Raw genomic sequence first — 13,009 nt, forward strand, 5'->3', positions numbered from 1 at the left:
AAGAGGTCATTTATATCGATTTGGCTTGGCTTGGATAATAAATATAGAAGAAATAATTTTTAAAGGATGTGATAAATAACGATTTTTTTTTTTTTTTTTTATCTGCCAATAGTGGCATGTTGTGATGGTTAAGTTGTTGAGTTGTTATTCTTGCCATCAAGGTTCAATTCTAATGGGGATGAGGTCCCCCATTTGTGGCCTCACTGGTTCATAGCTCCAGGTCACAGCATTTATCCCTCTTTAGAAATTTAAAAACAAAAAAAAAAACAATTTTTTTTTCCCCCATAACTATGCTGAGTTTCTTAGGTAATCTGATAAATTAAGTTGTCTTGACTAATTAATTTGCGAATGAGTTTCCCATAAAATTGCAACTTGTCCTCAAATATCAGAATTTTGAAAAAAATAAAAAAAAATATATATATTTAAAAAAAAGAGATAAAATATTTATTTTTTATTTTTCTCTAGTTATAATAACATTTATTATTATTTCCAATTTGATACCAATGAGTTGGAAACATTATCTTTTTTGATTTGTTATTCCCATAGAAAGATCAATTGTTGCTATTATAAAAACTAATTTTACCTTTTTTTTTTTGAAGTAGGTTGCGTTACACATCTATGAAGTATTTTGTAAATTAAACTAGGCTTGGGAACATTGCAACCTAGGTCTTATTTTGATCGTTAGTGTCGAGATTGCTTATAGTTACGAACATGATTACCAATATTCATTTTTATAAATTGTAGAAAGTAGATTACTTTTGTTTTTGACATACAAGATCTCAATTAAGCATACTAAAATATTAATCTAAATGCAAAATCACAAGGGTTAACCCCCTAGATCAATTAATCTAGTACAAAGCACACAAAATGTCCCACTCGACCTTAGACATAGTCCTACAAGCATTGGGTTCAAGTTGTTAATGATCTAGTAACCAATTAAACCCATGTGAGAACAATTCTATTTGATTGCCAATATATAAACACGTACAACTCTTGAAGTAATTTTGAAGGCCTTTCACTACATTCAATTGTTACTTAGGAATGTCATGTTTTTCAAATAAATCAAACTTGACATACTAATGTTAAACGATATTCTTATTAGGTCAAACATATTTCTGTATCATGTCATATATCCTAGCATATAAGTATCCATCAAATAAATATAAAGACAATATTGTGCCATATTTCGTAGTGCATACAATTAATTCCCATAGTTGACAAATGTGGTCATAGGGAACCATGTCTTGTCCTTAACTCAAGGGGGAGCCAAGCCCATATTCATTGTAATGGTTTGTTCAACTTAATAAGATTTCTTTACACTATTAGATAATAATTATACCATCACAAATTAGAGGCAAAATAGATTTTTAACTATTCGTTTAGATTTATCACGAGTCATTTTATTATGCTTGTATCTCTTGGATGAATGATCTCACCAAGTCATTGAAGCTAATATATAGTGTCCTATGCTAGTCCATGACACAAGGTCATAGAGTTCAAAACACAAATTTTAAGTATTTTAGTTTAGATATGTTTAGAGTTTTTGCACATTCACATTAAAATAGTATGGGCATTTGTAGTTATAGAAGTCATCTAATATTTACAAACAATACAAGACCTTAAGAGTAGATAATATAAAGGATGATAAAGTGCATTTTATTGGCCTATGCCATTTTCAGCAGAGACATGTTAATTAGACACTGAAATGGTAGATAAGCCTAAGGATGATGAAATGTTTTTTTATTGACATATGCCTCTTTGGTGGGGACATGCTACTTAGACTATGAGAACATAACTATTTAACAAAGTCTTCATTTACAATGACACATTAAAAGAGGGAAGGTTGATCTAATTCAAGAATACAATGCTGAAGCTATTCCCAAAACCCTCCCTTATGGAATTGGGTAATGGGTAAGTGCACCAAGTTGTGGTGTTAAAAGGGGGGTATAAGTGACCATTTTTTCCCCCCCTCTTTTCTGAAATCAACAATTTTTGAACTTCGACAAGAATTTGAAGATAGTTATGTTGAAATCTGATTGAAAAGATCATTGATTAGGAAGATTGTTATAAGGGAGATTGTTATGTGTTTCAATCATTGTTTTGTCACTAATGTCAAATCTGCTATTTGCTAGTAAGACAATTGGTTATATGATTCAAGTACTATCACTTAGTTGATTGATGAGGAGGATTTGATCAACAAGATGCAACAAAAGTACCTAGAGGAAAGGTTGAGTTATGATTATGTAATGAAGTACAAGGATCAGTTAAGATAGTGATAACATTATGTATTGATGATCTACTTAAGGTTGCAAAATGGCTGGCTACACTTAGAAAGTTTAGAAGAATAAGTTAAACAAAGTTCATCTGCCAAGTTTGACCGAGTGAATAGTAGGTGCTGAGCAAACTTAGTTCAAGCCAAGCAAAAAGTCAATTGGAGCTAAGTGAAAGAAAATTCTAGTGAATGGCAAGCAAAACAATAGATGCCGAGTAAATTTCAGTTGATGTCGAGCACCAGTAAAATTCAGTTGATGTCGAGTGACGTAGTATGTGCCAAGCATCAGAGGATTGATAATGCTGAGCTACTGCATTATAACAAAGATCGAAAATTCGCCAAATAAAAGCTGACAAGTTTATTTTCTTGGAACTTGTGAACATGGAGGAAGATAAGATTGATGAGCTGGTGGCACATAATCTTATGTAAACTGTTTTGGAGGCGAATTCAAATGGATTCTAAGAGAAGTTTCTAGAGAAGACAAGATATGGGGTAGATACATTGTATCCTACCTAATCCATCCAAAACCCTAATTTAGTCGATGGATAATAAGCGGGAAAATGTTCTAATTTCCTATATATAGGAATGTCTGGTCATGAAGCAAAAGAGTTAGAGAGTTTACTGCGAAAACCTAAGAAGGAGAAGGAGAAAGGAGTTTTGCTTCATCAAGTAACCCAAGAGAAGTGTCTGCAATGGCGTGCTAAGCAAGAAGGCTTAAGAAGATGAATGCTTGAAGGGTGAACAAGCTGTTAGAGCTGCAAAGAATGGAAGCCAAGCAAAATTGAGGACTAAACAGAGATCTTTAATTTGCAAGTGAAGTTGTAAGTTGCATTAGATCAAAGCTCTACTATTACTTGCTAACAATTGTATCAGTCTAGGGTAAATCCTTTGGAGTAAGGTTGACTTAACAATCATTGGAAAATCCTTTAACATGGTGGCATTCCAAGTGAATGGCCTAAAGTCCTCTAACAAGGCTCAATTTTAATAGGGTGATTGATATTCTTTAACCGGGTCACATTTAATAGTGTGCACTGTAACCTTTAACAGGGTTGGCCTTTCACATGGCATCACTTTAAAAGAGTGAAAAATGAGTAGCATGCTACTGGTGGTTTTTTCTCAAATTAGGGTTCCACGTTAAATCATTGTGTCAAATATGTTGATTGATGTGTTATGTTTCATGTTTTACATTTCTGCAAGTTAATTTGACAGTAACATATAAGTTTTAGTTGATACACAATGAATGCATGCATGTGTATGAATGTTTTATGGGTTTATTGAATTGTGAGAAAAGTTTTATTTGTACATCTAGACCTTGAATAACTAATTCACCCCCTTCTCAGTTATTCTAAAAGATTTTCAACAAGTTACGCTCAAAATTTTAAGATATGACAAAAAAAAAGTAGTAGCCCTTTGAATCTAGTTTCTAAACTACTAATTTTTTTCCAAAATGGTTTAGTTTTAAGTTTTCAGAAAAAGGGGGCTCCAGAAAGTGGTACATTTTTTTTAGAAAAAAATAACATAGTGCAAAGTGTGCCCCCCCCAAAATTTTAACTTCTTTTTTGAAATTCTTTAATCAGTCTCATCAAAAGTTACCTAACACCACATAGTTTATCTCAGATTTTTTGGGTAATTGTATAATGTGTTTCTTTTAATGAATTTTGTAATTGGACACATCCCAAAAATGTGAAATATATGTGTGCTCCCCCTAGAAATGATTGAAAACTAATCTAAAATCAAAACTTTTTTTTTTTGAAAGTGTGTAGAATGGAGTCTAGTTTTTAAAAAATTAAGTTGTTGTGAAATTCAATGAACGAGCTAAAATCAACACACCAATTAGTACATGTTGGTTTTTGAAAGGAAATAGACATACATTTAAAAGAAATTATAGTTGAAAGACTTGAAATAGTATGAATTCGAAACAAATTATATGGTTATATAGCTACCACAAAGATTTACAATATCATGTAACCTGATTTTATTGATGCTCAACCATGAGAAAACTTGAAAGAGAGCACACAAGAAAAATCAATACTTTTTTCTGTGCTTGCTACAAAATACGTCTCAAACCCGTTTAAAGACTCCAAACCTCTGAGTTGGATCCCCAAGCAAAGTCCAAGCCTTAGGCTTGGTAGAATCCAAAGCTTTAAATAGTGTGTGCACACTATTTAATGTATTTTTAATAGCCCGCGCATGGTATTTAAAGCATTTTTAAATTCAAGGCTTACATAGTGCGCACACGCTATAGTGTGCACGTGCTTTGTAAGCCTTGTATTTCAATAGAGAGGATGGATAGGGATAGAGGGAAGGAGAGAGGGTAGAGAGTGAGAGTAGGAGATGGGAGAGGGTGGGATAGGGAGAGAGAGAGAGAGAGAGAGAGAGAGAGTAGAGGATGGGAGAGGGTAGGATAGGGGGGGAGAGAGAGACGTGTGTGAGAAATATATAGTAAAAGAGAGGAGTGGGAGGGAGATTTAGCTAGAGAAATATGGAGATGAAGATGAAGATAGATACATTATATATATAGAGATAGAGAGAGAGAGAGAGAGATGTGTGTGAGAAATATATAGTAAAAGGGAGGAGTGGGAGATAGATTTAGCTAGAGAAATATGGAGATGAAGATCAAGATAGATACATGAAAATATATAGAGAGGAGAGAGGGAGCGAGAGGGAGAGATAGAGAGTATAGGGGATGGGGGAGGGTGGGATAGAGAGAGATTGGTGTAGGGCACCTAGGTGATAAAATGAGTTGTTAATCAACTTGAAGGAGGCTCATGGTGGAATAACATGGGGTGATTCTTAGCTATATTAAACATGTTGATTTTTTCTTATTGTAATAAGGTTGATTCTTGTTTATGAGGTCAACTTATGGTGCCATATAAGCCTAAGTTACCTTAGTCCTAAGGATCTTGCTTTTTGGTTGTTTTAGCTGATAAATTGACTCTAAGTGTTTTTTGTGAGCCATTGCACTTTATTAGGTCCTAAGTGTTGCAAATGACCAGGTGATTAAGTTCTGGGAAGCAATAGTGGAAAAAATGCATTTTGCAAGAAAAGTTGCTAACAACTTTTTGTCAATTTTGTCAATTTGTTGCAAAAATGTTATAATTGGTCATATAACTACTCAAACCAACCAAGTATTGGTTGGAAGTGATGTATTTGGATGCTAATACCCTCTATGAAGTCAGAGGTGTAAGGAGGTGTACGTTCAACACGTTTTTAATAGCAAATATACATATTTTATGAGCATTTTGGTGTTGCGCGAAACTGTACAAATTGAGAGACCAAATCTAGTTGCATGATTTAAAAGCGTTTTGAGTCTTAGATTATATTGTATTTGATTTTATTTTGATTGGTTTATTTTAAAGAAGGTTATAGTATTTTCTTTGCAAGTAGCTTTACAAACCCTTAAATTGGGGGTTTTAGGAAAGATGTGGCCCTAACCTACAATTTCACAGTTGTTTTTTCATGGCTTTCTTAAATTTTCAAGGTTAGGGCATGTATTTTAAGATTCCAAAGTTTTGAATATTTCTTAGGTGATTCAAGGGGTAAATGAATGTGTCCTAGGTTGAATATTGCAATGTATTCAGTCAAGAAAGTGTTGATTTAATGGGTAGGACTTGGAATGCGACCTTAGAACTTGGTAAGTGGTCATTCCTTGGAGGGAGAGAGAGAGAGAGAGAGAGAGAGAGAGAGAGAGAGAGAGAGAGAGAGAGAGAGAGAGAGAGAGAGAGAAGGGGATGGGAGAGGGTGGGAAGGGGATGGGAGAGGGTGGGAGAAAAAGAGAGAGAGGAAGGGAGAGGGTTGGATAGGGAGAGGCAGAGGGAAAAATGGAGAGAGAGAGACTAGGGGATGAGAGAGGGTGAGATAGGGGAGAGAGAGTAGGGGATGAGAGAGTAGGGGGTGGGAGAGGGAGAGAGAGAGTAGGGGATGTGAGAGTGTGAGATAGAGAGAGAGGGTGAGAGAGAGAGAGTAGGGGATGAGAGAGAGAGGGAGCGGGATAGAGAGAGTAGGGGATGGAAGAGAGAGAGAGAGAGAGAGAGAGAGAGAGAGAGAGAGAGAGAGAGAGAGAGAGAGAGAGAGAGAGAGAGAGGGTGGGATAGAGAGAGAGAGAGATTTTCACACTATATGAAAACACCAAAATATGGTTACAAGGAAAGTTTGGGTCCCTACTGACCCATATTCTCTTTTTTTGTTTATTGTATGTTTTGTTGTTTTGATAGAAAACACAATTTTCATGATATTGGAAGCTAGAAAACACAAAATTCAATCATTAGATACATTATTTGAATGGTTTGTGAAAATTCTTTCTAAGAAAAGGTTAATGCAGTCCTTTTAAATATTCTTTGTTACTATATAGACAAATTTCATTATAATTTGACAAGTTGTTCAATATATAGTGAATTCATTGAAATTTGTATGTTTGAATGAATTATTATTTGGAAATGGTTAGAAATTTTAATGTATGATTAATTCATTATAATTTTACAAGTTGTTTAATATATATTGTGTATTCATTGAAATAATTGTAATTTGTATATGTATTTGAATGATTTGTTATTTACAAATTGTAAGTAATTCAAATGTTTGAATAATTTGACATATAGAAAGATAAGTCAAATATCCTTCTTAGAAAATCATTAGATAAGACTTGCCAATCCATACAATATGACCAATGTACAAAAAACAGTAAAAATGGCTTCAAAATTCAAAATCGTTTATTGCGACTTCTCCCAATTTGTACAATATGCCCCTTTAGACCTCAAAAATGAGTTATTTATCCATCCTGAGCCTATTACAATGGTTACAACTATTATTTGAATAGCTATAACTCCTTTCCAACCAAGTTGCATTTTTGAGCAACTTTTACAACTTTTTCAATTTTGTAGTTTTAACTTTTACAAATTTCACTAGATTTCACTTCTAGGACTTGGAAAAGGTTCCAAATTATTAAAAAAAAACTAAAAACACCTAATCCTAGGCTATCTTGACCAAAATCTCAAAAAGACCTGATTTTGCCTAATTAGCAACTTTTGCTCACATCTTGCACAAAGTGGTCTAGACATACATATTTTGCTCATATCTCTCTCATAGTTCATCATGGGACTGAACTGTTTGCTTCATTAGCTCTAAGTGGCCTTGTAAATCCTAGTCCCAAGCTTGTCTTGACTTTTTGACCGCTCAAACATTCTTAGGCATGACGAACGAAATTGACCCTAAGAGTCACTAAGTACAATAGGGCAATGATCTTTGATGAGGCATATATCGGAGCTCATGCAAGGTATAGATGCAATTCTAGGTGCAATAGGATTTTTTTGTTGAAACCTACAATAACCTCTCTTTCTTTTTGGAGATTGGATTCCATTTTTATTTTGCAGCCCCATCTTTGTTGATGTTGAAACTTGTAGTGTTGGCCAGTACAAAGTAGCCAACTGGTGAATCTCTCTAACCATTTTTCGTGGGATCGAAGTGTCTACTCCATTAGCTTTGAGTGGTTGGATAAACCCTAGTCCCAAGCTTGTCCCATCTCGTTGATTGCTCAAACATTCTCGAGCACATCGAACAAAGTTGACCCTGAGAGTCACTAAATGCCATAGGGTAGCGATCTTTGATGAGGCATATCTCGGAGCTCATGTGAGGTATGGATACAATTTTTGGTGGTATAGGATCTTGTTTTCAACACCTCTAATAACCTCTCTCATTTTTTGGAGATTGGATTTGATTTTGATTTGTGGCCCCATCTTGGCTAATGCTGAAACTTGTAGTGTTGACCAGTACAAAGTCACCAACTAGTGAATCTCTCTAATCGTTCATCTTGGGATCAAATTGTCTGCTCTGTTAGCTCCGAGTGGCTGGGTAAATCCTAGTCCCAAGCTCATCCCATCTCGTTGAATTCTTGAATGTTCTCAGGCATGCCAAATGAAATCGACCCTAAGAGTCACTAAATGCCATAGGGCAATGATCTTTGATAGGGCATATCTTGGAGCTCGTGCAAGGTATGGATGCAATTATTGGTTCTACACGATCATGTTGTAGTGTTGGCTAGTACAAAGTCACCAACTGGTGAATTTCGGGTGATGCTGAAACTTGTAGTGTTGGCTAGTGCAAAGTCACCAACTGGTGAATCTCTCTAACCGTTCATCATGGGATCAAACTTTCTTCTCTATTGAGTAGCTGAGTAAACCCTAGTCCCAAGCTCATTCCATCCCGTCGATCGCTTGAATGTTCTTAGGCACACTGAACGAAAGGGAAATGATATTGGATGAGGCATATCTTGGAGCTTGTGCAAGTATGGATGCAAATCTAGATGCTACAAGATCATGTCGTTGACACCTACAATAACCTCTCTCGCTTCTTGGAGATTGGATTTTATTTTAATTTTGTGGTCCCATCTCGGGTGATGCTAAAACTTGTAGAGTTGGCTAGTACAAAGTCACCAACTGGTGAATCTCTCTAACTGTTCATTGTGGGATCAAATTTTTTGCTCCATTAGCTCTAATTGACCAAGTAAATCCTAATCCCAAGCTCATCCCATCCCATTGACCACTCAAATATTCTCCAGCACACCGAATGACATTGATCTTGAGAGTCACGAAATGTCATAGGGAAATGATCTTTGACGGAGCATATCTTAGAGCTCGTGCGAGGTATGGATGCAATTCTAGGTGCTATAGGATAATTTTGTGGACACCTACAAAGCCTCTCTCTATTTTTGGATATCAGATACCATTTTGATTTTCTAGTTCCATCTCGTGTGATGCTGAAACTTATAGTGTTGTACATTACAAAGTTACCAATTGGTGAATCTCTCTAACCATTCTTTTTGGGACTGAAATGTTTGCTCCATTAGCTCTGAGTGGCTAGGTAAACCCTAGTCCCAAGATTATCTTTTTCTATTGACCACTTGAACATTCTCGTGCACGTTGAACGGAATTGACCCTAAGAGTCACTAAATATTGTATGTCGATACTTGGAATAATGAAAAGATACAAGAAGTTGAAGATGACATCCTAGGGGTATAGAAATTGTTCTTAGGGAGGCCTCCTTTTTGCACAAAGCATCATTTCTCATCCCTCTACCTTCTCCAAGTTTGGTTTGAACTATCATCTCCATATAAACCCCAAACTCCTCAAATCAACATTGTAATTCCCTAGCCAAGTATCCAAAACTTGCCTAGGACATCATTGGAAAGTTAGCTAAATCCATTTGCAAGGCCCAAGCTTTATGATACATTATGTTGAATGTGTCCTCTCCCATTTCCCTCAGTTCCATGATGATTCCATGGTGGGAACTCATAGGAGAGTCATTTTTGTGCAGGCTACTTGGGCAAGACCAACACACTGGGTGTTTTCAATATAATTTCTAAAACCTTAACAAATGAACACTTAAAAAAAAGTTTAATGTAGAAAAAGTATTGTACAAACATGAACTAACTTAATCCTAGGTAAAACTTCAATGTTCAATCCATTATCTCAAACTTGTTTTGCAAAATCCAAAAACTGTTAAAGAAAATGTAACAAAACGTTTGTGTTCAAATTCAAGAATGAACTCTTCCAACATCCAACTAGTAGATTTTTCTTTGTCCAGGTCTTATAGGACCCCACAAGGTGTGCATTCAATTAAATCAACCATCTTTCCTTCCTTCCACGCCATAACTAAAAATTTGCACAAAATATTGTGGAGCAACTTTTAAAAGTTTTTGACCACATTGCATTTTTTGCATTTTTGACTTCTAGACCCTTGAAACCTTTTTGAATAGAACCAAATAGGTTCAATAAAGGTGTTTAGACATAATTCTCCCTCTTGGTAACCAATATGTCTCTTTTTTCCCCCTAGATCCATTTGAGCAACTTCTTGACAACCTAGCAACTTTTGGCATTTGGGATCTTAATCAACCAACATTATATTTTATGAGTTCCAAATACTTGAACAAGATGCAAAATCACTATTTAGGACCTAGTTGGGTCATATCCCACTTACCAATGATTTGTATGTACTTTGACCCACTTTGACCACCTAGTGTCCCCGCTAGTGTTTATTATCTTGCACATATTTAAACAAGGCTTAGTCAAACCAACTTGATCTAAGCATACCAACACACCACCCTAACTTTGCTAGAGTCACAACAAGCCTCATAGAAACAACAACACAAACAAATCCAAAACAAGGGTTGTTAGGTACCCTGCACTAGGATAATGATAGACGAAAGATATCCAAGAAAAAATGCAACAACTATAGCTATAGGAATCATAAGAAGAGCATATATAATGTGTTTCCATGAATGAATCTCTCGAAGAGATGGATAAGAAAGCAATATCGATATCAAATTCCATGGATAAATTAAAATCTTTATTTCAAGTCCTCGTGTTCTAAAGATAAAACATATATAAACTCTTGACATGTTTATGATGATACTAAGATTCAAGCTTAGACATTTACATAATGCAGCCAACTCAAGAGTCAAACTACAATGTTAATTGTATAACAGTAATAAGAATTCAAGTTTCACTATTCTCATCCCAACAAAAACTCCAAATATGTTACTCATAATCAAAAAGTACTCATAACTTATACAATCTAAATACAAGTTAATATCATATCCTTATTCACATGTCAAAGATACTATCAAAAATTATTATAATGATTCCTACACTTATTTTGGATGCAAACTACATTAAAATGAAATGCTTAAAAGATAAACAAAAAAAAGAAGATATATATTATGATAACCAATAATGTCATACATGAACAAACAGATGCATCAAAATTGTAAGTCTAATAATGTCATGCATCAAATATATGTCATACATCAAATATAAAATGTCATATATACATCAAATGTATGTCAAATATGTCCACAAACATAAAATCTAAGATATATGTCCACTAATGCCTATACATGTGTCCATCCCTATATCTTCTCCTTCCCACAAGGGGAAGGAAACAAATCCCTAGAGGTCTTCAGTCATTGCATGGAGGGAGATGATGGGGATGATAGGGACTTCCTTACACGCTTGCTCGTCCTCTTGTTTAGGCTCCTCTCTAACTGAAGTTGATACAAACAAAGTATATATGAATCAATAATTATTATACATTGAAGTCAAATATATGTACACACAAAATTAATTATTTTCTTACCACCATCAAATAGTCACTCAGTACATCCACCTCAAAGGCTCACAAACGATGAAGAGTAACAAGGCCCTACAATAATTCAATCAATATAATAACTCGATCATACTTATAAATACCATTTGAAATTTCAATACTAACTATTATAAATAACAACTAAAATTATGAAAACTCTTTCATACCTTGGTCAATGGCTTTGAACTAACCATCGTGGTAGCAACTCCACAATTGATGGAATAGCGAAGATGAGGAGTCTTTGATGTCAACAACTGAAAATCATATGATACAATTTACATTTTTTATAGAATATAATATAATCAAATGAATTAAATTAATATGAAACAAATGTACCTCTACGAAGCTTGTATCATGCCTAGGCTTAGAGTCTCTTGTGAATGATGATGGTCCAATAGAGAACTAATGCACATGGATAAATTTTTTTTGTCAATCCTTCATATGATTACTTAAAAAATATATGTATTAATTTAAATGATTAAATCAATACATACCCATCGACTCATCAACAAGACATAAAATGGGGTCAAGAAATCTATACTAGGGCCATCAACATTCTTACCTTGAATTTTGAACAATGTCAAGACATGCTAATTTATTAGTCATTTATTGTACATATGAAATGTGATCAAAATAGTTTATTATAATTGTAACTCACCTATGTGTCAATGCCAAATGTCTCACTCGAGAAGTCATCACTGACTAGTCCATCATCCACAGTGTCTCCAACGTGACATCCAAATGTGCATAAGGATCCACATGATGTGCACATGTGACTGTGACACAAAGAAGGCTCCTCCTCAACTAATGGACTAGCACAATGAATGAAAGTTTTTGTCAAAGCATTGATAGTCCCTAGAGTACCGGTCTCTACATGTTCCTTCACAACCAAAGGAATAATGACATGCTCACCTTGTGGCTTGGCAATAGGTACCCTAACTACATTAGGGTCATGATGTACCCCCGAACTCTCAAATGATGATCCCTGACCTCTACCTGGAGAATCTAACATGTCAAAATAATTGGAGATCTCCCTGAGGACAAATTTACAATAGAATTTCTTTAAGAAATATATTGGAACCTTGTGATTATTGTAGGGAGGGGCATCAAAGACCATTGACCATCCATACCAAAAGTTATTTCTAATATCATTACGTATGCACCAGTGGATGGGGAACCTTTTAGTTGTAGTTATAACAATGTCTTGTTCTCCTGGGTTTTTAAACAATGCACATATGTTACCTTTTATTATGTCCTTTTTTTTACATATTTATAGGATACAATGTTTGCATAATATATTTTTTGTTCTTCTCTCTTAACACACCAAATATCCAACTGACCATCAACAAAAGCTACATGGCTCATAATGGACTTAAGGAAGGATGCCAATTCTACTCTCATAGGATTAGTTTTCTCACAAGATTTTAGCGTACCAATGCTTGCTTCTAATTCATTTTTCTCTCTTTCTATTTCATTAATTATATTGTCTTGGGCACTAGGAGGAGGTCTTTTAATCGGTGGAGGTTCTTGCTCTTCCCCATGAGGGTTTTTATTTTGATCTTTTGGAGGGTTTTCATTTTGATCTTGTGAAGGGTCTTT

The sequence above is a fragment of the Cupressus sempervirens genome, chromosome 10 (assembly GCF_028749045.1).
Source record: "Cupressus sempervirens isolate cs-2001-9-10 chromosome 10, ASM2874904v1, whole genome shotgun sequence".
NCBI classification, from domain to species: Eukaryota; Viridiplantae; Streptophyta; class Pinopsida; order Cupressales; family Cupressaceae; genus Cupressus; species Cupressus sempervirens.